This window comes from Leucoraja erinacea, chromosome 5, assembly GCF_028641065.1.
Source record: "Leucoraja erinacea ecotype New England chromosome 5, Leri_hhj_1, whole genome shotgun sequence".
Taxonomy (NCBI): domain Eukaryota; kingdom Metazoa; phylum Chordata; class Chondrichthyes; order Rajiformes; family Rajidae; genus Leucoraja; species Leucoraja erinaceus.
Window position 1 is genome coordinate 21789556 of NC_073381.1, and position 24958 is coordinate 21814513.

The window sequence follows — 24958 nt, forward strand, 5'->3', positions numbered from 1 at the left end:
TATTTCCAATCTCCTTCCTGTACTTCTCTCAACATTTCTCATGATCTGGACCACCACAATGGCTCCATCTGCAAACTTATGTAGATGGAGTTAGAGACAAATTTGGCTGCAAAGTCATGAGTGTTTCGGGAGTGTAGTAGGGGACTGAGAATCCATCTTTGTGACAATAGACAATAGACAATAGGTGCAGGAGTAGGCCATTTGGCCCTTAGAGCCAGCACCGCCATTCAATGTGATCATGGCTGATCATCCCCAATCAATACCCCGTTCCTACCTTCTCCCCATATCACCTGACTCTGCTATTTTTAAGAGCCCTATCTAGCTCTCTCTTGAAAGCATCCAGAGAACCTGTCTCCACCACCCTCTGAGGCAGAGAATTCCACAGACTCACCACTCTCTGTGAGAAAAAGTGTTTCCTCGTCTCCGTCCTAAATGGCTTACTCTTTATTATCAGACTGTGGCTCCTGGTTCTGGACTCCCCCAACATCGGGAACATGTTTCCTGCCTCTAGTGTGTCCTAGCCGTTAACAATCTTATATGTTTCAATGAGATTACCTCTCATCCTTCTAAACTCCAGAGTGTGCAAACCCAGCCGCTCCATTCTCTCAGCATATGACAGTCCCGCCATCCCAGGAATTAACCTTGTAAACCTGCGCTGCACTCCCTCAATAGCAAGAATGTCTTTCCTTAAATTAGGAGACAAAAGCTGCACACAATACTCCAGGTGTGGTCTCACTAGGGCTCTGTACAGCTGCAGAAGGACCTCTTTGCTCCTATATTCGATTCCTCTAGTTATAAAGGCCAACATGTCATTCGCTTTCTTCTCTGCCTGCTGTACCTGCATTAATACTTTCATAGACTGATGTACAAGGACCCCCAGATCCCCTTCCCCTTTTCCCACTTGACGCCTTTTAGATAGTAATCTGCCTTCCTGTTTTTGCTACTAAAGTGGATAACTTCATATTTATCCGCATTATACTTCAACTGCCATGCATCTGCTCACTCCCCCAACCTGTCCAAGTCACCCTGCATTCTCATAGCATCCTCCTCACAATTCACACTGCCACCCCGCTTTGTGTCATCTGCAAATGTTCTAATGTTACTTTGAATTCCTTCATCCAAATCATTCATGTATATTGTAAATAGATGCGGTCCCAGCACCGAGCCTAGCGGTACCCCACTAGTCACTGCCTGCCATTCTGAAAGGGACCCGTTAATCCCTACTCTTTGTTTCCTGTCTGCCAATCACTTCTCTATCCATGTCAACACTCTACCCCCAATACCATGTGCCCTAATTTTGCTTACTAATCTCCTATGTGGGACCTTATCAAATGCTTACTGAAAGTCCAGGTAAACTACACCCACTAGCTCTCCCTTGTCCATTTTCCTCGTTACATCTTCATAAAATTCCAGAAGATTAGTCAAGCATGATTTCCCCTTCGTAAATCCATGCTGACTTGGACCGATCCTGTTACTGCTATCCAAATGTTCGGCTATCTCATCTTTTATAATTGACTCCAGCATCTTCCCCACCACCAATGTCAGGCTAACTGGTCTATAATTCCCCGTTTTCTCTCTCTTGCCTTTCTTAAAAAGTGGGATAACATTAGCTACCCTCGAATCCACAGGAACTGATCCTGAGTCTATAGAACATTGGAAAATTATCACCAATGCATCCACGATTTCTAGAGCCATTTCCTTAAGTACCCTGGGATGCAAACCATCAGGCCCTGGGGATTTATCAGCCTTCAATCCCATCAGTCTATCCAACACCATTTAGTATAGTAGTATAGTATAGTATATCTTTATTGTCATTTTCCTGAGAACTCACATACCCAGAGAAAACCAAAAAACGTTGTTCCATTCAGTGTGCAGTAAAAAATAAATAGAAATAAAAATACATATATCATGAACAAATTAAACACTCTACTCTCTACTAAACATCAACAGGCGTTCCGATCAGCAGCGGCACGACAGTGGCTCTGCTGCAGTGTGTCCAGGTTGGTGGTTGGTGCGCGATACTTTGGCAGGGGGCAAAGTCCGTTTATCAGTCTTATAGCCTGCGGGAAGAAGCTGAGGAGCATCCTGCTGGTTTTGCAGCTAATGCTCCTGTACCTCTTCCCAGATGGCAGGATGGAGAATATGTGATGTGATGGGTGGTAGGGGTCTTTGATGATGGAAATGGCTCTGCTGATACATCTCTTCCTGTATATGTCCAGCAGGAAAGGGAGTGGAGCACCAATAATCCTGCTGGCGGTCTTCACAATCCTGTCTAGTTGGTGCCGTTCGTACGCCTTGCAGCTCCCGAACCAGGAAGTGATGCCGTAGGTTAATGTGCTCTCGATTGTCCCCCTATAAAAAGTTCGTAGGTGTGTAGTGGGGAGACCTGCTTTACGTAGTCTTCGGAGAGGGTGTAGTCGCTGCTGGGCTCTCTTGACCAGTGCTGTGGTGTTGGTCGTGGACGTCAGGTCATCTGACAGGTGGAGTCCTAGGAACTTCACGCTGCTGACCCTTTCCACATCAGCTCCATCGATGTGCAGAGGTGTATGGTGTTGTTTTCCCGCCCTCCTGAAGTCAACCACCATCTCCTTAGTTTTTCCCACGTTGAGAATGAGGTTGTGGGATTTGCACCATCCTGTGAGCAGCTCCACCTCCATCCTGTACGCCGACTCATCATTGTCACTGATGAGACCCACCACTGTTGTGTCATCAGCGAACTTGTTGATGAAGTTGTTGTTGAGTCTAGCAGTACAGTCGTGTGTAAGCAGACTAAACAGCAGGGGGCTTAGGACACAGCCTTGGGGCGAGCCAGTGCTCACGGCTATGGTTTTTGATGTCCTACTGCCCACCCTGACTGTCTGCTGCCGTTGCGATAGAAAGTTCAGGACCCAGTTACATGTGCCAGCATCAACCCCCAATAGCTCCAACTTCTCCACCAGCTGCTGCGGAATGATTGTGTTAAAAGCAGAGCTGAAGTCTATGAAGAGGATCCTGGCATAAGTATTTTTCCGATCAAGGTGTGACAGTATGAGGTTCAGTGTTGTTGAGACTGTGTCCTCTGTGGATCAATTGGCTCTGTAGGCGAACTGCAGTGGGTCTAGGTCGGCAGGTAGACTATTTTTGATATGCTGCATAACCAGTCGCTCAAAACACTTCATTACTATGGGTGTTAGAGCCACTGGTCAGAAGTTATTATGGCAGGCTGGGTTTGGTTTCTTCGGGACAGGTACTCTTAAGACAGTTGGGCACTACTGCCTGGCTGAGTGAGATGTTAAAAATGTCTGTGAAGACATCTTTCAGTTGCTCGGCGCAGTCTCTTAAAACGCATCCAGGAATGTTGTCCGGCCCTGCAGCTTTGCGTGGATTGATGCTGGCAAAGGCCTTTTTAACTCCGGCTGCGGACAGCCTGAGCGACTGGTCACTGAGAGATGGCAGTAGTGCACGTGTCTGGGTGCTGTTTTTAACCTCAAAACGTGCGTAAAACTCGTTCAGTTCATCTGGTAGAGAGGGGTCGTTTTGGCATATCGCCAGGCACAAATTGGAAGGGTGGTACTTCTTTGGAATATTACAATACCCACACCTTACTACTTGTAAAGCAGCTGCCTCACAGTGATAGAAACCCTCTGTAAGTCAGCCCTGCTATTATTATACAATCATGGCCGATCACTCAAATTCAGTAGCCCGTTATTGTCTTCTCCCCATATCCTTTGATCTCTTTAGCCTTACAAAATATTTCCGTTTTGAATATATTTAAGCCTTTTTATCACTGACATTTCCTTTGTTTTGCAGCACAGGTTTGAGTGAAGCTGAGTCAAGTCGAGTTTATTGTCCTATGCACAAGTGAGGTAGGTAGAGGTACAATGGAAATTTTGCTTGCAGAACCATCAAAGGCTCATAGATTCAAAAATGTATCTTCAGTGCAGCCCTCAATGGCCCACCTCCTCTCTTTAGGCTGCACTCCCTGCTCTGGGCTCCTTCACAATGAGGAACAACCTTCCTGCATCGAGTCTGCCCAGTCGCGTGAGAATGCCATGTTTCCACGAGACACCCTCTCGTTCTTCCTTCCAGTCATAGAGTCATAGATTGATACAGTGTGGAAAGAGTCCCTTCGGCCCAACTCACCCACACCAGCCAACAATGACCCGGCTACCCCAATCCCACTTCCCTGCGCTTAGTCCATAACCCGACAAACCTGTCCTATCCATGTACCTGTCCAACTGTCTCTTAAACAATAGAATAGTCCCAGCCTCAACTACCTCCTCTGGCAGCTTGTTTCATACACCCACCGTGTGAAAAAGTTACCCCTTGGATTCCCATTAAATCTTTTCCCCTTCACCTTGAACCTATGTCCTCTGGTCCTCGATTTCCCTTACTCTGGGTAAAAGACTCTGTGCATCTACCCGATGCATTCCTCTCATGATTTTGTATACCACTATAAGATCTCCCCTCATCCTCCTATGCTCCATGGAATTGTGATCCAGCCTACTCAATCTCTCCCTATAGCTCATACCCTCTAGTCCTGGCAACATCCTCGTAAATCTTTTTTAAACCCTTTCAAGCGACAATATCTTTCCTCTAACATGGTGCCCAGAACTGAACACGATATTCTAAATGCAGTCTCACCAACCTCTTATACAACTGCAACATGACCTCCTAACTTCTCTACTCAATGCTCTGACTGATGAAGTCCAAAGTGCCAAAAGCCTTTTTGACCACCTTATCTACCTGCGACTCGACCTTCAAGGAACCATGCACTTGTACACCTAAATCCCTCTGCTCTACAACACTACCCAGAGGCCTACCATTTACTGGTTCGGTCCTGCCCTTGTTCGACATCCCAAAATGCAACACCTCACATTTCTCTGTATTAATTCCATCAACCATTCCTCCCCCCACCTGGCCAATTGATCCAGATCCTGCTGAAATTGTTCGCAACCATCTTCTCTATCTGCAAAAACACTATCTTTTGTATCATCAGCAAACTTGCTAGTCTTGCCCTGTATGTTCTCATCCAAATCATTGATGTAGTTGACAAACAGTAATGGACCCAGCACCAAACCCTGTGGCACACCACTAGTCACAGGCTTCCAGTCCGAGAAGCAACCTTCCACCATCACCCTCTGCTTCCTTCCATCGAGCCAATTTGCTATCAATTCAGCTATCTCTACTTGGATCCCATGTCTGAGCAGCCTACCATGCGGCACCTTGTGAAACACCTTACTAAAGTCCATGTTCACAACATCTACTGCTATGTCTTCATCAACCTTTTTGCTCACGTCTTCAAAAAAATCAATCAGATTTGTGAGACACGACCTCCCACATACAAAACCATGCTGACTGTCCCTAATCAGCCCTTGCCCATCCAAATGCCTGTATATCCTATCCATCAGAATACTCTCCAATAACTTACCAACTACAGATGTTAAGCTCACCGGCCTATAGTTCCCAGCATTTTCCCTGCAGCCCTTCTTGAAAAGAGGTACAACATTTGCCACCGTCCAATCTTCTGGCACCTCTCCTGTATTTAAGGACAACTCATAAATTTCAACCAGGGCTCCCGCAATTTCCTCTCTAGTTTCTCGCAATGTCCTCAGATATATCTGATCAGGCCCCGGAGATTTATCTACCTTCAAACACGACAGTACCTTCAGAACTTCCTCGACGGTAACCCTGACTGCTCTCATGACACTTCCAGTGACTGCTCCAATTTCCTCCTTGTGTAAAGTCCACTGTTGAATCTCAATTAAAAAAATAGCAAGGTTTGCAATTCCATTGAGTTTTTCTTGGGCACAACACATCCCCTGCACCCAATGAACTTCTGTCGGTCAGCCATTGCCAAACAATGGAGACATAGTCTGCACACAGCAAGAACCCACAACAATCACTTTGATAATCTGCTTCTTTGTCTGTCTCAAGAAGGGTCCTGACTTAAACACATCACCCATCCATGTTCTCCAGAGATCCTGCTTGACCCCCTGAATTACTCCAGCACTCTGTCTTTTTTTTGTGGTAAAACAGCATCTGCAGTTCCTTTGGCCTACATTTTACTGCTTCTTAGTGATGTTCTTTGAGAGAGATATATTCACAAAACATCACGAAGATCTGCCCTGCTAATTGAATTAACACAGTGATTCCACAAAGTATAGAGAAAACAAAAAACAACCTTACCTGGAAAACACCATCACACTCTGCTGCATATTGATGGAGCTGCTGTGGAGAGTGTCAGCAGTGTGAAGTTCTTGGGACTCCACCTGGCGGATGACCTGACCTCTACGACCAACACCACAGCAGTGATCAAAAGAGCTCAGCAGCGGCTCCACCCTCTCCGGAGACTAAGGAAAGCAGGTCTCCCTACTGTTCATCTAAGGACCTTCTACAGGGGTACCATCAAGAGTATATTGACCTACGGCATCACTTCCTGGTTTCGGAGCTGCAAGGCTTATGAACAAAACCAACTCAACAGGATAGTGAAGACAGCCAGCAGGATCATTGGTGCCCCACTCCCTTTCCTGTTGGAGATCTATAAGAAGCGGAGCATCAGCAGAGCCATCTCCATTATCAAGGACCCCTACCACCCATCACACCACATCTTCTTCATTTTGCCATCTGGGAAGAGGTACAGGAGCATCAGCTGCAAAACCAGCAGGATGCTACACAGCTTCTTCCCACAGGCAATAAGACTGGTTAATGGACTATGTCCCCTCCCCATATATCGTTCACCAACACATTCAACCTCACCCATACTTTGACAGCTAGGCACCTGTCAAGGCAATGCCGGAAGTGGCAGCGCTGTGAAACGGCTGCGTTTTTACTTTTTTGTGTTGTTTTTTTTGTCTTGTTCAGTTAAACTTTTGGTTATTAGGTTGTGTTAAGTGTGTGTGGGGGGGGGGTGAAACAGAGCTTTCTGTCTCTCCCTTCGGGGGAATGCGACTTTCTTGTCGTATCCCCCTTCTCTTCCTCAGTCTGAGCTGAGGCCTAATGGCGGAACTGGCGGCCTCCAACCTGCGACCGACCTCGATTTAGAGCCAGCCAGGACTTACCAACGTGAGGCTGGCCGTCTTCAAGCTGCAGAGGATCCGGACACGACTCGGCGCTCCAGTGAGGGCGGACGGCGCGGGGCTGAGACACTCCTGTGAGGACGGCATGGCTCCCGGCTGGAAGGCGCTCCCATGCGGGCGGTCCGGTGTGGGGCTGGAAGGCGCTCCCGTGTGGGTGGCCCGGCTCCCGGCTGGAAGGCGCTCCCTTGTGGGTGGCCCGGCTCCCGGCTGGAAGGCGCTACCGTGGGGGCGGCCCGGTGCGGGGCTGAGACGCTCCCGTGTGGGCGGCCCGGCTCGGGGCTGGAATGGCGCTCCCGTGGGGGCAGCCCGGTGCGGGGCGGAGACGGTGCTCCGGTGGCGGCGGCGACCTGAACCCGGGGCTTGGCCGCGGGCCAGTGGATGACATCGTCGGGAGATCCGGGGTCACAGGTTGATGCCTGTCTTCGGGAGCTCCCGTGGCAACAACTGCGTCTGCTGGACTGGAGGGCGGCAGCTTCGACCACCCCCGGCCCGCGGAGCTTGAACCGCGGGACTGACTTACCATCCCCCGGTGGGGTATCGCCTCAGCGCAGAGGGAGAAGAGGAGGGAAGAGACAGTAACTCTAAGACTTTTGCCTCCATCACAGTGAAGAGGTGCTTGGTGAACTCACTGTGGTGGATGTTAATTTGTGTTTATTGTGTGTTGTTTATTATTACATGTATGGCTGCAGGCAACGACATTTCGTTCAGACCGAAAGATCTGAATGACAATTAAAGGATTCAATTCAATTCAATTCAAAGCCACTGTCGGTCGGAATGTCTGTTTTTATTTTATTGTAATTTTTAGGCCTAATGTCTTTTTTTTTTGTTTCATCTGTGTATGCAAGTACTCAGTTAAAAAGATATTAAAATAAATACTGAATACTAAAGGCAAAGAGAGGGAATTTATTACACTGAGAATGTAAATAGCCACACAAGGAACTGCTCACTCTCTCATCCTTTCACCCTGCCCATGTCAATCCCTTATACTAATTGCTTGTGAAAAACAATTGATATATTTCGATGTAGTGAAATCAAATGTGCCCAATGTCTTGTTCTCATCAGCATGCTGCACAGAAACAAGAAAAGACAATGAGAAAAGAATTTCAGTCATAAATATTAAAACCCTGGAGCAAAGTGATTCAGCATAGCTTTGTTGGCAACAATACTTTTCGGTGCTGCCGTTTCGGTGTTGCTGTTTCAGCGCCGCTGTTTCGGCGCCTCCGTTTATAATATCTGTACTCATCAGAACCCTAACCTCTGAAAATACCTCCAGATAAGTAAAAGTGTTCCATGCGTCACAATACTCCTGAATAGTGAATTCCAGAGATTCATCACCCTCTGCAAGAAGTTCCTATGCCAAGGATATCGCAAGTGAGATCAGCTTTATGTTAACAAGTTTGGAAATTGGTTTCCACTGCCCCACCGCTGTGGCACCCTAACCCTAACTGCGGATGACACAAAGCTGGGGGGCAGTGTTAGCTGTGAGGAGGATGCTAGGAGGCTGCAAGGTGACTTGGATAGGCTGAGTGAGTGGGCAAATGCATGGCAGATGCAGTATAATGTGGATAAATGTGAGGATATCCACTTTGGTGGCAAAAACATGAAAGTAGACTATTATCTGAATAGTGGTCGATTAGGAAAAGGGAAGATGCAACGAGACCTAGGTGTCACGGTACACCAGTGATTGAAAGTAGGCATGCAAATGCAGCAGGCAGTGAATAAAGCAAATGGTATGTTAGCATTCATAGCAAAAGGATTTGTGTATAGGAGCAGGGAGGTTCTACTGCAGTTGTACAGGGTCTTGGTGAGGCCACACCTGGAGTATTGCGTACAGTTTTGGTCTCCTAATCTGAGGAAAGACATTCTTGCCATAGAGCGAGTACAGAGAAGGTTCACCAGACTGATTCCTGGGATGTCAGGAGTTTCATATGAAGAAAGGCTGGATAGACTCGGCATGTACTCGCTAAAATTTAGAAGATTGAGGGGGGATCTTATAGAAACTTACACAATTCTTAAGGGGTTGGACAGGCTAGATGCGGGAAGATTGGTCCCGATGTTGGGGAAGTCCAGAACAAGGGGTCACAGTTTAAGGATAGAGGGAAAATCTTTTAGGAGACCAGCCCAGAGCTTCAGCAGCAGGCACGGACTTCCATCGCGGAGCCAGAAGCAAGGCTCCGACTGCCGGCCTGCTGACTTTAACGTGAAGCCGCTGTCTGCGGAGCGAACAGCAGGCATGGAGCGGACTTTACTATCCCAGAGCCAGGGATCCCTTGCAGGGGATCGTTGGAGAAGAGCTCTGACCGTTGGCCTGCCAGCGGCCTATAACATCGAGAATCCGTGGTCTCCAGTAAGAAAGTCGCCGATTCGGGTACTCCAAGCCGCAAAGTGTGTTCCATCTGTCCCAACATCGGATCATCCCGACGAGACGGCTTGTACATCGGGCCGCCCGTAGCGGCAACTGTGGAGCGTCAAGGCCCCAAACACGGGTGAACAAAGAGGAAGACTGACTGAACTTTATTGCCTTCCATCATGGTGATCACTGTGGTGGGTGTTTATGTTAAGTTCTATTGTTCTTTTTAATTGTGTTATGTTCTTTTAATTGTGTGGCTGCATGGTAACTCAAATATCACTGTACCTTAATTGGTTCATGTGTGACAATAAATGTGAATGTGAATCTGAATCTGAATCTGAATCTGATAATGTATCTGTGGCATAAATGTTAATGGAATTCAGATCCAATTAATATTTCTCTGTGCAAAGACCCTTGCTTACCATTCTCAACTTTTCCAATCAAACTTTAGCCAAGTGCTAAAAATTCTTCTCAACGGGAATGGCCTATTAAATTTGAAATCTGGTGGGCAAATTACTGCTTGCAAAATCAGTTTGAAGGCTGGTTGTCATTTGCAATAATAGCTACTACACTAACCTTTCATTAAGGTTGCTGTCTGCAAACACACAGTAAAGGGAACTTAATAAAACCACACTGTAATTGAGCTGCCAGCCCACCAGGCCCGAGTGACTGAGCTGCCAGCCCACTAGGCCTGAGTGACCGAGCTGCCAGCCCACCAGGCCTGAGTGAATGAGCTGCCAGCTCAAGAATCCAATCGGCCCACAATGTCCATACTAGCCCTCTGGAAACCAGTCCCTTCAGCCCACAACACCCACACTAGCACTCCAGAAACCCCCCCCCCCCCCCCCCCCCACTGGCCACCAATATTGGAATTGGTGGAGATGTGGAATATTGCGTTTAAATGATAGAATTTCCTTTTGATTCGCATACTGCAAAAGAAAATTCAAATTAGTAAACAGTAACTTACATTAGTCATAATTTAAAGATGAAATTGCACTTGCACTTTTCACATTAGTATGACGGTCATTTTTTTAATGTGGACAGGCACCTAATGATGTTATTACATGTGTAATGCCTGCTTATGCTCTTACTTCTGTTGCTGCTGTCCAGTCGCCTTGTCAAGTGTCCCATCTAGGTCTGATTCCCGTGTACTACTGATGCATTGCAACATATTGAGAGCCGTGCTGCCTTGATTGAGATCTTGTGTTTAAGAAGGAACTGCAGATGCTGGAAAATCGAAGCTACACAAAAATGCTGGAGAAACTCAGCGGGTGCAGCAGCATATACGGAGCGAAGGAAATAGGCAACGTTTTGGGCCGAAACCCTTCTTCAGACTGAAGGGGGTTGGCGGGGAGAAGAAAGGAAAAAGGTGGAGGAGGAATCTTCGCTGGAATTTAGAAGATTGAGGGGGGATCTTATAGAAACTTACAAAATTCTTAAGGGGTTGGACAGGCTAGATGCAGGAAGATTGTTCCCGATGTTGGGGAAGTCCAGAACAAGGGGTCACAGTTTAAGGATAAGGGGGAAATCTTTTAGGACCGAGATGAGAAAAGCATTTTTCACACAGAGAGTGGTGAATCTGTGGAATTCTCTGCCACAGAAGGTAGATGAGGCCAGTTCATTGGCTATATTTAAGAGGGAGTTAGATGTGGCCCCTGTGGCTAAAGGGATCAGGGGGTATGGAGAGAAGGCAGGTACAGGACACTGATTTGGAAGATCAGCCATGATCATATTGAATGGCGGTGCAGGCTCGAAGGGCCGAATGGCCTACTTCTGCACCTATTTTTTATGTTTCTATGTCTATGTAACCCGAGGGCTGAGGGATGGGAGGAGACAGGCCGAGGGCTGAGGAAGTGGAGGAGACAGCAAGGGCTAACAAAATTGGGAGAATTCAATGTTCATGCCAGTAGGATGCAGACTCCCCAAGCGAAATACGAGGTGCTGTTCCTCCAAATTCGGTGTTGCTCGCTCTGGCCATGGAGGAGACCCAGGACAGAGAGGTTGGATGGGGATTGAGACGGGGAGTTGAAGTGCTGAGCCACTGGGAGGTCAGGTTGGTTATTGCGGACTGAGCGGAGGTGTTCGGCGAAATTATCACCAAACCTCTACTTGGTCTCACCGATGTAGATCAGCTGACATCTAGAGCAGCGGATGCAATAGATGAGGTTGGAGGAGATGTAGGTGAACCTCTGTCGCACCTGGAACGACTGCTTGGGTCCTTGAATGGAGTCGAGGGGGGAGGTGAAGGGACAAGTGTTGCATCTCTTGCAGTTGCAACGGAAAGTGCCCGGGGAGGTGGTGGTACGGGAGGGAAGGAACTGACGGAGGATTACTTGTTGTATGCGACAGCTGGTGGGGTGAAAGGTGAGGACTAGGGGGACTCTGCCCTTGTTGTGAGTGGGGTTTTTGAAGTGCTGAGCCACCGGGAGGTTTGTTATTGCGGACCGAGCGGAGGTGTTTGGCAAAGCGATCGCCCAGCCTCCGCTTGGGGAAACACTCATTGCCTGCAGGTTTTGAACACAAAACATCTTTTCTTTTGGAAATTGCAAGAAATTGTGAAGGGCATCAGATTAGGTGTGAAGTGTAACCCAAGGGTGAAATGCAATTTCTTGGTTCATGTGCTTTCCTTCACCTCACCAATCTGATGAAGTTCACTAAGGCTCAGGGAGGCGGTGTGTCCATCTTAGGGGTGGGAATAGTGTAAATGGCCTGCGTATATCTTGGAGACCTGGTGCAGAGTAATATCGCTGGCAGTCTCTGCACTGGATGTTTTATCAAGACACAATTTCAGCTTAACTATAGGTGCTACTAGACTAAGTGGGACCCGTTGGGACCCATGTTCACACGGGAGGGCTGGTCCCCCGATGCAATATTCCATCTCTCCACCAATTCCAGTATTGTAGCAATGTTACAAAATTTTGAGATTTAAAAAATCAAGTCTGCAATTTATCCCATCAGATAAAGCATAACAATGTTTAATTTGACACCTAATTCACTTTCATATCTCAAGTAATAAAAAAGTTATGGCCATTTTCATACTCAGAAATTAGCATCTTGTTCCCTATTGAATTTCTATGGACATAACAAAAAAGCTGTGATCATGGACAGTCAAACGCCCATAACCTTCTTAAAAATTAAGAGAACTGAATGAAATTTTCAGTTATCATAGATTGAACCATTCTGAAACAAATATAAAATAATCTTACTTGGATGACCTGAAATTAAAGCATATAATTAGTTAGTTACCCAATTGTAACTAATTTCAAACTTCAATTACTAGATCTAAACATCTATCCATTTTTTAATAAATGATTAACATTTTTAAATAGCCTAAGTGTCCAAATAATATTCACAAATAATTCACAATAAAACATGATTTTTAAATCTCATTTACATTAATTTATAGGCCAAATGGAAGGAATTTAGCGTTCAATTGCAGTAAATTAAAGTCCATTTTAAATCGGCTTTCTAGTGGGTTCCTGTGAACGCGCTGGTTTAGAACGTTCACATTGCGCTGGATTTGTGCCCCAAATGCCCAGAAAAATACTGCGGGATATAAAGAGCCCAAAATGAACTACTCGCTATAGTAAACTTTATATACAGGGTTCTTAAGAAGCCCCTTTTAATGTAAAAATAAGGTACATACCTTTAATTGTTTGCTTTATAAAACCCTGGGGCTGCGAGAGGTTGCGGGTTGAGAGAGTGATTTTTAAACTACTATAACTATTATACAAGGCCATAAAAACGAATAATACCTTTTGCGACGGGGTCTTTCAGCGATTTTTCGTTAATGATTTACTAGGCTGAACATCTTCGATTGCAACAGCCTAGTAAAAATCGCGTTTTAAACCCGCCCCCTCTAAACAGCGCCAAAATCGCGCACACGGGGTGGGGCAGATTCTCAACCACGATTCAGGTAGATTTTGTAACATACGTAAGTATTGGTGCCCAGTGGGGGGGGGGGGGAGGGGATCTTTCTGGAGCGCTGGTATGTGTGTTGCTTGCTGCAGGGACTACTGGTCTCCAGAGGGTTAGTTTGGACATTGTGGGCCAAATGAATTATTGGGGTGGCAGCTCAGTCCTTCAAGCCTGATGTGCTGGCAGCTAACTCACGGTTGGTGGGCTGGCAGTTGACATAGCTATTCCTTGAAATTCCATTTCAAGCAGAGTGCAAGGCCACCAAATTCAAATCCATTTTCCTACCATTTCAAACAGGGTGCAAGGCCACCAAATTCAAGTGCAGTTTCCAACCACATCAAGCAGGGTGCAAGGCCACCAAATTCAACTGCAGTTACATACCACTTCAAGCAGGGTGCAAGGCCACCAAATTCAAGTGCAGTTTCATACCATTTCAAGGAGGGTGCAAGGCCACCAATTTCAAATGCAGTTTCATACCATTTCATGCAGGGTGCAAGGCCGCCACATTCAAATGTAGTTTCATACCATTTCACGCAGGGTGAAACCACCATAAAACCACACAAAACACCACACTCACAGTTCAGTAGACATTCAATGTGTTCAGTTGATTCACAGCTCAGACAGTTGTGACTTCCCCCATCTTGCTGAGACTGAGCAATACCCACACTTCCCCCGGGTTTTATAATTCCCCCCTAAGTTTAGACAAACAACCCTTTGCAGTGCCTTTTAACTTCAACCAGGACACCCCCCAAACAACCCTTTGCACTGCCTTGTCACTTCAACCCAAACCCCCCCCCCAAAACAACCCTTTGCAGTGCCTTTTTACTTCAACCCAAACAACCCTTTGCAGTGCCTTTTTACTTCAACGCAAACAACCCCTTGCAGTGCCTTTTTACTTCAACCAAAACAACCATTTGCAGTGCCTTTTTACTTCAACCCAAACAACCATTTGCAGTGCCTTTTTACTTCAACCCAAACAACCATTTGCAGTGCCCTTTTACTTCAACCCAAACAACCATTTGCAGTGCCTTTTTTTACTTCAAACCATCCATATTTTCATTTTCAAACCACATTAAGGGCACACAGTTGAGTAGACATGTGTTCGGTGTTATTCAAAGCTCAGAGAGACGTGACCCTCTCGCTTCCTCCATCTTGCAGGGACTGAATGGTGCACACCAATTCTGGGTTTTATAGTCCCTCCCCCCTCCCACCAGCAGGGGCAGCAGAGAGAATGGCAAAACATTTTAAAACATTAATATTCCTCTGATTTTTCATCGATGGGAAAAATCTTCTGGTCCAGGAGGCGGAGGGGGGCTCTGAGCGAGGTGGCACAAAATGACGGCCGTAGGTGGCGGCATTCTCTCAGAAATCACAGCACAGTGAGCCAAAAGCGGTCAAGATCAGACTTTTAGTAATATAGATAGCAATAAGACATTTGGACAGGGACATGGATAGGAAAGGTTTAGAAGGATATGGCTCACATGCGGGCAGGTGGGACTAGTGTAAATGGGGCATCTTGGTCAGAATGAGCAAGTTGGGCCGAAGAGCCTGTTTCTGTGCTGTATGACTCCATATGACTCTAGTTAACCACACACAAAACCCCACCTCTTCTATCATGTCTTTTATGTCCTACCCTTTTTTCATAAGGAATGAGCTGTCAGAAGAAGTTGATGAGGCAGGTACAATAGCAATATTTTAAAGATATTTGGACTAGTACATGGATAAGAAAGGTTTACAGAGATATGGGCCAAACATGTGTTCATGGAACGCGCTCAGATAGAGGTAACTTAGTCTGCAAAATCAGTACTTTTGTAAAACAAGGTAGACATTTCATTCAGTTAGATATGAGGTGAGGTTAAGTCAGAGGGTAGTTAATCTGTGGAACTCATTGCCACAGAGGGCTGTGGAGGCCAAGTCAGTGGATGTTTTAAGGCAGAGATGGACAAATACTTGATTAGAATGGGTGTCAAGGGTTATGGGGAGAAGGCAGTAAAATGGGATTAGGAGGCAGAGATCAGCCATGATTGAATGGCGGTAGACTCGAATTGCCTAATTCTACTCCTATAACTTGTGAACATGAACTTGTGAATAGAGTATTTGAGCTTGAAAATAGCACCCTCATGGGAATGTCCCACTTAGGCAACTTTTTAAGCGACTGCAGGAGACTATGCAGTCGCCACATCATCACCACATGTTCGCGGGTTGTTGCCGGGAGTCGCCTTCATGGTCGTGAGGAGTTCCCATATTCTGGGAACCAGTCGCAGCCTCGTTATGGTCGCCATGAATTTTTCAACATGTTGAAAAATGAACGGTTACTAGGGCCATGGAGAGTAGCGAGAATTCTCGAGCCTTAGGTGGGTTGCCAGGAGGTCCTAATGGGTTGCCAGGTGGTCGAAGTATCTTGCAGGTTCTCGTAGGTTGTAGCCGGTGCTGATCGGTGAATTTCATTGGCTCATTGGGAAAAAAAGGTAAGCAGTAGTCTTCAGAAGCAAGGATAACCGACCGGTAATGTTAAATGTCCGCCCAGATTCACAGCCGGGTATCTCTGTCTTTTTTAAAGTTGTCTCCATTCCTTCCCCCCCCCCCCCCCCCCCCCCCCCACCCCCCCCTCCCCCTCCCCCCCCCCCCCCCCCTTTTAAAAGGACTTATTACGGTACTGTGCTTTAGCCGTCTTTTTACAATGGCAACCTTCCTGATCATCATGGTGTGTGTCTGTATCACCTTGGCTTTGCACCGTCTGAATATTTTAGACTGGGCAAGCGGGGGGAGCGCTGTCCAAAAAATTCACACGGGCTGATGAAGGAAGCAATGCGTGTGTGTGTGTGTGTGTGTGTGTGTGTGTGTGTGTGTGTGTGTGTGTGTGTGTGTGTGTGTGTGTGTGTGTGTGTGTGTGTGTGTGTGTGTGTGTGTGTGTGTGTGTGTGTTCCACTCTGACAGTCACCGTTCCAGTTCCCAGTTTTTCAGGCGACTGCCGGCAACTTGATAGTCACCGGCAGTCCGCTTAAAAATTGCCTAAGTGGGACAGGCCCATCTGGCTCCATCACAAAACAGTGTTCTTTGGTCACAGAAATCACCTCTCTCTCTGACAGCCGCCTGAAGCCAAAACAGACTCAAAAACTTGGCTCAAAGTCTAGTGCGATGTGCAACCCAAAAATATGCTTTGACCATGACTGTGATCAATTCCTTCCACCTCCTTAACTTTTCCTCCCAGAAACCTTGCCCGTGCTGAAATAGGAACTCAAACTGCTGGAATACTCAGCATGTCGGGTAACTTCCGTGGAGAGAGAAACAGAGTTGACGATTTCAGGTTGATGATTTTCCAGTAGAGCACAAAAACATTAGAACTCTGGGGTGAAATGGTTAACAAAGTCGACATTTGTGACAGAGCATGGAAACAGAGGCTTGCCTCCATTGGGTTCACACCGACCATCACGCACCCCATTGCAGTAATCCTAGTTTGTTTGTGTTTCAAGTACTGTTGGCAGATCAATTTCCCTCCAGGGATAAATAAACTTCTGTCGTATCGTATCATATAATATCGTATTGTTCTCTCCACATTTTCATCAACAGGCCCCAAATTCTACCATTCAATTGCAACCGCAAGGAGCAATTTACAAGAGTCCAAACTAAACTAAACCAAAACAAAAGGGCAAAAATCAAAAAGGGCCACTTTTCAACATAATTGTATAAGGGGTAAGAGTGTTGTAAAAACAAGCCTGAAGGCTTTGTGTCTCAATGCAAGGAGCATTCGTAATAAGGTGGATGAGTTGAATGTGCAGATAGCTATTAATGACTATGATATAGTTGGGATAACGGAGACATGGCTCCAGGGTGACCAAGGCTGGGAGCTGAACATCCAGGGATATTCAATATTCAGGAGGGATAGACAGAAAGGAAAAGGAGGTGGGGTAGCGTTACTGATTAGAGAGGGGATTAATGCAATGGAAAGGAAGGACATTAGTTTGGAGGATGTGGAATCGGTATGGGTAGAGCTGCGAAACACTAAGGGGCAGAAAACGCTGGTGGGTGTTGTGTACAGGCCACCTAACAGTAGTAGTGAAGTTGGAGATGGTATCAAACAGGAAATTAGAAATGCGTGCGACAAAGGCAAAACGGTTATAATGGGTGACTTCAATCTACATATAGATTGGGTGAATCAAATTGGCAGGGGTGCTGAGGAAGAGGATTTCTTGGAATGTATGCGGGATAGTTATCTAAATCAACATGTAGAGGAACCAACGAGAGAGCAGGCTATTTTAGACTGGGTATTGAGTAATGAGGAAGGGTTAGTTAGCAATCTTGTTGTACGTGCCCCCTTGGGCAAGAGTGACCATAATATGGTTGAGTTCTTCATTAGGATGGAGAGTGACATTGTTAATTCAGAAACAATGGTTCTGAACTTAAAGAAAGGTAACTTTGAGGGTATGAGACGTGAATTGGCCAAGATTGACTGGCAATTAATTCTAAAAGGGTTGACGGTGGATATGCAATGGAAGACATTTAAAGACTGCATGGATGAACTACAAAAATTGTTCATCCCAGTTTGGCAAAAGAATAAATCAGGGAAGGTAGTACATCCATGGATAACAAGGGAAATCAGGGATAGTATCAAAGCGAAGGATGATGCGTACAAATTAGCCAGAAAAAGCAGCATACCGGAGGACTGGGAGAAATTCAAAGACCAGCAGAGGAGGACAAAGGGCTTAATTAGGAAAGGAAAAAAATAGATTATGAAAGAAAACTGGCAGGGAACATAAAAACTGACTGCAAAAGTTTTTATAGATATGTGAAAAGAAAGAGATTAGTTAAAACAAATGTAGGTCCCTTGCAGTCAGAAACAGGTGAGTTGATCATGGGGAACAAGGATATGGCGGACCAATTGAATAACTACTTTGGTTCCGTCTTCACTAAGGAAGACATAAATAATTTGCCGGAAATAGCAGGGGACCGCGGGTCAAAGGAGTTGGAGGAATTGAGTGAAATCCAGGTTAGCCGGGAAGTGGTGTTGGGTAAATTGAATGGATTAAAGGCCGATAAATCCCCAGGGCCAGATAGGCTGCATCCCAGAGTACTTAAGGAAGTAGCTCCAGAAATAGTGGATGCATTAGTAATAATCTTTCAAAACTCTTTAGATTCTGGAGTAGTTCCTGAAGATTGGCGGGTAGCAAACGTAACCCCACTTTTTAAGAAGGGAGGGAGAGAGAAAATGGGGAATTACAGACCAGTTAGTCTAACATCGGTAGTGGGGAAACTGCTAGAGTCAGTTATTAAAGATGGGATAGCAGCACATTTGGAAAGTGGTGAAATCATTGGACAAAGTCAGCATGGATTTACGAAAGGTAAATCATGTCTGACGAATCTTATAGAATTTTTCGAGGATGTAACTAGTAGCGTGGATAGGGGGAGAACCAGTGGATGTGGTGTATCTGGACTTCCAGAAGGCTTTCGACAAGGTCCCACATAAGAAATTAGCATACAAACTTAAAGCACAAGGCATTGGGGGTTCAGTATTGATGTGGATAGAGAACTGGCTGGCAAACAGGAAGCAAAGAGTAGGAGTAAACGGGTCCTTTTCACAATGGCAGGCAGTGACTAGTGGGGTACCCCAAGGCTCAGTACTGGGACCCCAGCTATTTACAATATATATTAATGATCTGGATGAGGGAATTGAAGGCAATATCTCCATGTTTGCGGATGACACTAAGCTGGGGGCAGTGTTAGCTGTGAGGAGGATGCTAGGAGACTGCAGGGTGACTTGGATAGGCTGGGTGAGTGGGCAAATGTTTGGCAGATGCAGTATAATGTGGATAAATGTGAGGTTATCCATTTTGGTGGCAAAAACAGGACAGCAGACTATTATCTAAATGGTGGCCGATTGGGAAAGGGGGAGATGCAGCGAGACCTGGGTGTCATGGTACACCAGTCATTGAAGGTAGGCATGCAGGTGCAGCAGGCAGTAAAGAAAGTGAATGGTATGTTAGCTTTCATTGCAAAAAGGATTTGAGTATAGGAGCAGAGAGGTTCTACTGCAGTTGTACAGGGTCTTGGTGAGACCACACCTGGAGTATTGCGTACAGTTTTGGTCTCCAAATCTGAGGAAGGACATTATTGCCATAGAGGGAGTGCAGAGACGGTTCACCAGACTGATTCCTGGGATGTCAGGACTGTCTTATGAAGAAAGACTGGATAGACTTGGTTTATACTCTCTAGAATTTAGAAGATTGAGAGGGGATCTTATAGAAACTTACAAAATTCTTAAGGGGTTGGACAGGCTAGATGCAGGAAGATTGTTCCCGATGTTAGGGAAGTCCAGGACAAGGGGTCACAGCTTAAGGATAAAGGGGAAATCCTTTAAAACCGAGATGAGAAGAACTTTTTTCACGCAGAGAGTGGTGAATCTCTGGAACTCTCTGCCACAGAGGGTAGTTGAGGCCAGTTCATTGGCTATATTTAAGAGGGAGTTAGATGTGGCCCTTGTGGCTAAGGGGATCAGGGGGTATGGAGAGAAGGCAGGTACGGGATACTGAGTTGGATGATCAGCCATGATCATATTGAATGGCGGTGCAGGCTCGATGGGCCGAATGGCCTACTCCTGCACCTAATTTCTATGTTTCTATGTTTCTAAAATGGATCGACTTAGCACGACTTCAGCAGCTGCAATTATTCTTCCCTTTTGAAAAGCACAGGACGCTTTTAAATAGTATTGGTCACTCCTGCTATCACTCCTTCCTGCTGTCTAAGCAGCACACAAGATTCTGATTGCAAGCAACAGATATAAAGTGAAGCAGGTAGAGTGAATTTAATATTTCTTATGGAAATTGCACAAATGGTCATCGTAGCCCCTTCCTGGAGTTACCCGTTTAACTTTGGGTGGATGTTGCTTGCAAATGCAGAGCACTAAATGGTCACCAACATTTATGGAGTAGTACATCCGTAATAGGTGGTTGTTTCGGATTTCCCGAGTGTGCAGTATTTTGCAATTTATTAAGATTGATTCTTCTTTTGGCAGACTTTAATTGCATAGGGCAGAAGTTGCAAAAAGCCAATTAAGACTGAATCGGTGTATCTCAATAAAGTTGCTTGTTAGTAAATCCTCCGAATTGTCCAGTTTTTGCAAAGGAATCCCAAGTGATTAGATTAATGTAGAAGAATACCAAGTCCTTTCACTCGCTGTTTTGCTGCGTTACCACTTGAGTTCAGAGTCAATATCCACCCTTTTGGATCATTTTTCACAGAGTTTCATTTTGACATATGCAAAGTCAAAGGCACACGGCCAAAATGTAAGAGGGTGCTGAGGTCAGAGACTGAAAAGAGAATAACAGTCTTTTCCAATTATTTAAGTGATCTATGGTTTCACATTACAGTAAAATGTGGATACCAGAATATTTAGACTTTACTATATCATACCCGCCAGTGTGAAATTAGAAGACATAAAACATGAGGCAATGCAACAAATTATCAACAGTAAACTTAATTCATAGAAACTTAGTGAGATACAGTACGGGAACAGGCCTTTCAGCCCATCCAGTCCACACTGACCATGAACCAGTGAAGCATCAATTCCCTGACGAGCTCAATGCATTTTACGCACGCTTTGATAGGGAGAACACTGATGTGCCTTCCCGAGCTCCCATATGGTAGGTATGTTTAGACATTTAGAACCTCTCATTACTGAGGTCTGAGGTTCCCACCTGCTTAAAGAAGAGTAAGGTGACGTGCCTCAATGACTATAGACCAGTGGCACTAACGTATGTGGTGATGAAGTACTTTGAGAGGTTGGTTATGTTGCATATTAACTCCTATCTCAACAAGAACATCGATCCACCACGGTTCACTTACCATCACAACAGGTCAACAGAGGATGCAATCTCACTGGCTCTCAACTCCACACTGGACCACTGCAATAATAAAAACACTTGTGTCAAGCTGTTGTTTATAGACTACAGCATCATCATCAATACCACCATCCCCTCCAAGCTGTAGGGAAGAAGCTGTTCCTGAACCTGGAAGGTAGAGTTTTCAGGCTCCTGTACCTTCTTCCCGATGGCAGGGGTAAAATGAGTGTGTGGCCAGGATGATGTGGGTCTCGAAGATGCTGGCTGCCTTTTTGAGGCAGCAACTCCGATAAATCCCTTCAATGGTGGGGATGTCAGAGCCGGTGATGGACTGGGTAGTGTCATAACTTTTTGCAGTCTTTTTCGCTCCTGGGCATTCAAGTTGCCGAACTAGGCCGTGATGCCACCAGTCAATATATTCTCTATTGTACACCTGTAGAAGTTCAAGCGAATCCTCTCTGACATATCGAATCTCCATAATCTTCTCAGGAAGTAGAGGCGTTGATGTGCTTTAATTATAATTGCATCAGTGTGCTGGGTCCAGGAAAGATCTTCAGAAATATGCACGCCCAGGAATTTAAAGTTTTTGACTCTCCACCATTGTTGATATAACCATATAATAACCATATAACAATTACAGCACGGAAACAGGCCATCTCGACCCTTCTAGTCCGTGCCGAACACATAATCTCCCCTAGTCCCATATACCTGCACTCAGACCATAACCCTCCATTCCCTTCCCATCCATATAACTATCCAATTTATTTTTAAATGATAAAAATGAACCTGCCTCCACCACCTTCACTGGAAGCTCATTCCACACAGCTACCAACAGGATATAAACAGGATTGTGGGTCCTCATCCTTCCTCTTCCAAAGTCCACAATCAATTCCTTGGTCTTACTGATATTGAGTGGCAGGTTGTTGTGCTGGCACCATTTGGTCAATCGATCGATCTATACTCTGACTCATCACCATCTGTAATTCGTCCAACAACATTGGTGTCGTCGATGAACTTGAAGATGGAGTTTATACTGTGTCCGGCTACACAGTCATGAATATAGAGTGAGTAAAGCAGGGGGGCTGAGCACGCAGCCATGAGGTATATATATATAGGCCTGTTTCCGTGCTGTAAATTGTTATATGGTTATATGGTATATATATATATATATACACACACACACACACACATATACAGTGTATATATATATATATACACACACAGTACATATATACGCACACTGAACTATTTTTTTCTCTCATTTATTATAGTGTTTACAGTGTACTATGGTTACATATTCTGTTGTGCTGCAGCAAGTAACAATGTAATTGTTCTATCTGGGACATATGAAAATAAAACACTCTTGACCATCTCTCTATACTAATCCTAAATTAGATTATTTTATTCTCCTCACATTCTCATCAACTGCCTCCAGACTTTCCTTGTCACCTACACATCAGGAGCAATTTACAGTGGCCAATTTAACCTACCAATCCCCATGATGTGGGATAATTAGAAATTGATTTTCTATTTAAATGAACTGATTTTCAAAGACCAATGAAGTGAGGATAAGGCGTTACAGATGCATCAGACCATAAGACATAGGAGCAGAATTAAGGGCCTGTCCCACTTGGGCGAACTAATCCGCAGGTCCAGATGAGTGCCTTCAACCTTTAAGCTCGAGGGCAAGGTGGCGCAGCGGTAGAGTTAGAAACATAGAAACATAGAAAATAGGTGCAGGAGTAGGCCATTCGGCCCTTCGAGCCTGCACTGCCATTCAATATGATCATGGCTGATCATCCAACTCAGTATCCTGTTCCTGCCTTCTCTCCATACCCCCTGATCCCTTTAGCCACAAGGGCCACATCTAACTCCCTCTTAAACTTAACTCCCTCTCTCTTAAATAAGTAGTTGCTGCCTTACAGTGCTTTTCAGAGATGCGGGTTCGATCCCGACTACAGGTGCAGACTGTACGGAGTTTGGGTTTTTTCCAGATATTTAGTTTTCTCTCAAACTCCAAAGACTTACAGGTTTGTTGGATAATTGGCTCAGTATAAATGTAAATGTCCCCAATGTGTGTAGTATAGAGTTAGCGTGCGGGGGTCGGTGCAGACTCAGTGGGTCGAAGGGCCTGTTTCTATGCTGTATCTCCAAACTAAACTAAAGGTACTTATGTGTGAGCACTGGTAATCGCTTCTGACCTACACTTCAATAATACTGAGCAATTATGTTCTCCTTGCTTTAACAGCAAATTGCACCTGCTGTATGAGTCACACTAAACACTGTAACCTTCACACCCCAACCTGACCAAGGTGTTTTGCAAGAATACTGTCATACAGAGTATGCTCTGAACTAAACAAATGAATAACAGGGCAGCAGATTACAATCTAAATTTAGTCTTCAGTTAGTCTTACAGTGTGGAAACACTGAATTACATGTCCCATATAACCATATAACAATTACAGCACGGAAACAGGCCATCTCGGCCCTACAAGTCCATGCCGAACAAATTTTGTTCCCCTTAGTCCCACCTGCCTGCACTCGTACCATAACCCTCCATTCCCTTCTCATCCATATGCCTATCCAATTTTTTTAAAAGAATACTGTCATACACCGCCACCACTCTCAGCTCCCCCTCCGTAAAGAAGTTTCCCCCTCATATTACCCCTAAACTTCTGTCCCAAATTCTGAAGTAACAGGGAATCTTCCCTATTCTCAAAGAAAAAAGCTTGTCCCCTTCAACTCTGTCTATCCCTCTCATCATTTTAAAGACCTCTATCAGGTCCCCCCTTAACCTTCTGCGCTCCAGAGAATAAAGACCTAACTTATTCAACCTATCTCTGTAACTTAGTTACAGAATCCCATCTATACACATCCCACCTGCCTGCCTTTGGTTGTGTATGATAGACAGAAAATGCTGGAGTAACTCAGCGGGTGAGGCAGCATCTATGGAGCAAAGGAATCGGTGACATTTTGGGTCGAGACCCTTCTTCAGATGGTTTGGGGCATTCCATTGTGACATAACTATAAACAGATGGAAAAAGCGAGTTGAAGATTCAACAGGGAATTACAGTAACATTTCTGATATCCCGATAAACTGTTCAGAAATTCTGTCGGTAGTTTTACTTTATGCTTGTGCTCTATGCGCAACGCAAGAAGCACTTCATCGATTTGATGTTAATTAGGCTAATAATTTGATAAATACCTTTGGGAGACATGTCAGGGTCTAACTCAAGTTAAATCTGCAGCTTGGCATTGAAGGACACTAATTAAATTTCATTGATGTAGAATCACTGGCAGGCATTAGCCAGTACTTGTTCTCATCAATTACCTGGCGGGGGATGTGCCCCTATCCCATGTGCTAGCCTTTCTCACACAGATTGGGGAACGCTACTGCACTATATCAAACTCATGCCTCATCCGTCTAAAGGCCTCATCAACACTGGGCCAACTTAGATTTTGTTTTAAAACAGAAAATGTTGGAAACTCTTATCAGATCAGGCAGCATCTGTGCAAGGAGAACCAATGAACATTTCAGGCACTGGTGCCTGAACAGAGAACAAGAGGACATGAATAAGACATAGGGAGGGATATGGACCAAATGCTGGCTGGTGGGACTAGTGTAGCTGGGACATGTTGGCCGGTGTGGGCAAGTTGGGCCAAAGAGCCTGTTTCCACACTGTATGACTCTATGACTCTGAGGATATAAATTATTTTTCTATTGAACTTATTTGCATTATTTATTATGATGTCCACTGAGAACTGTGTTACCATTTCTGTTATTCTGCTGTAAGTAA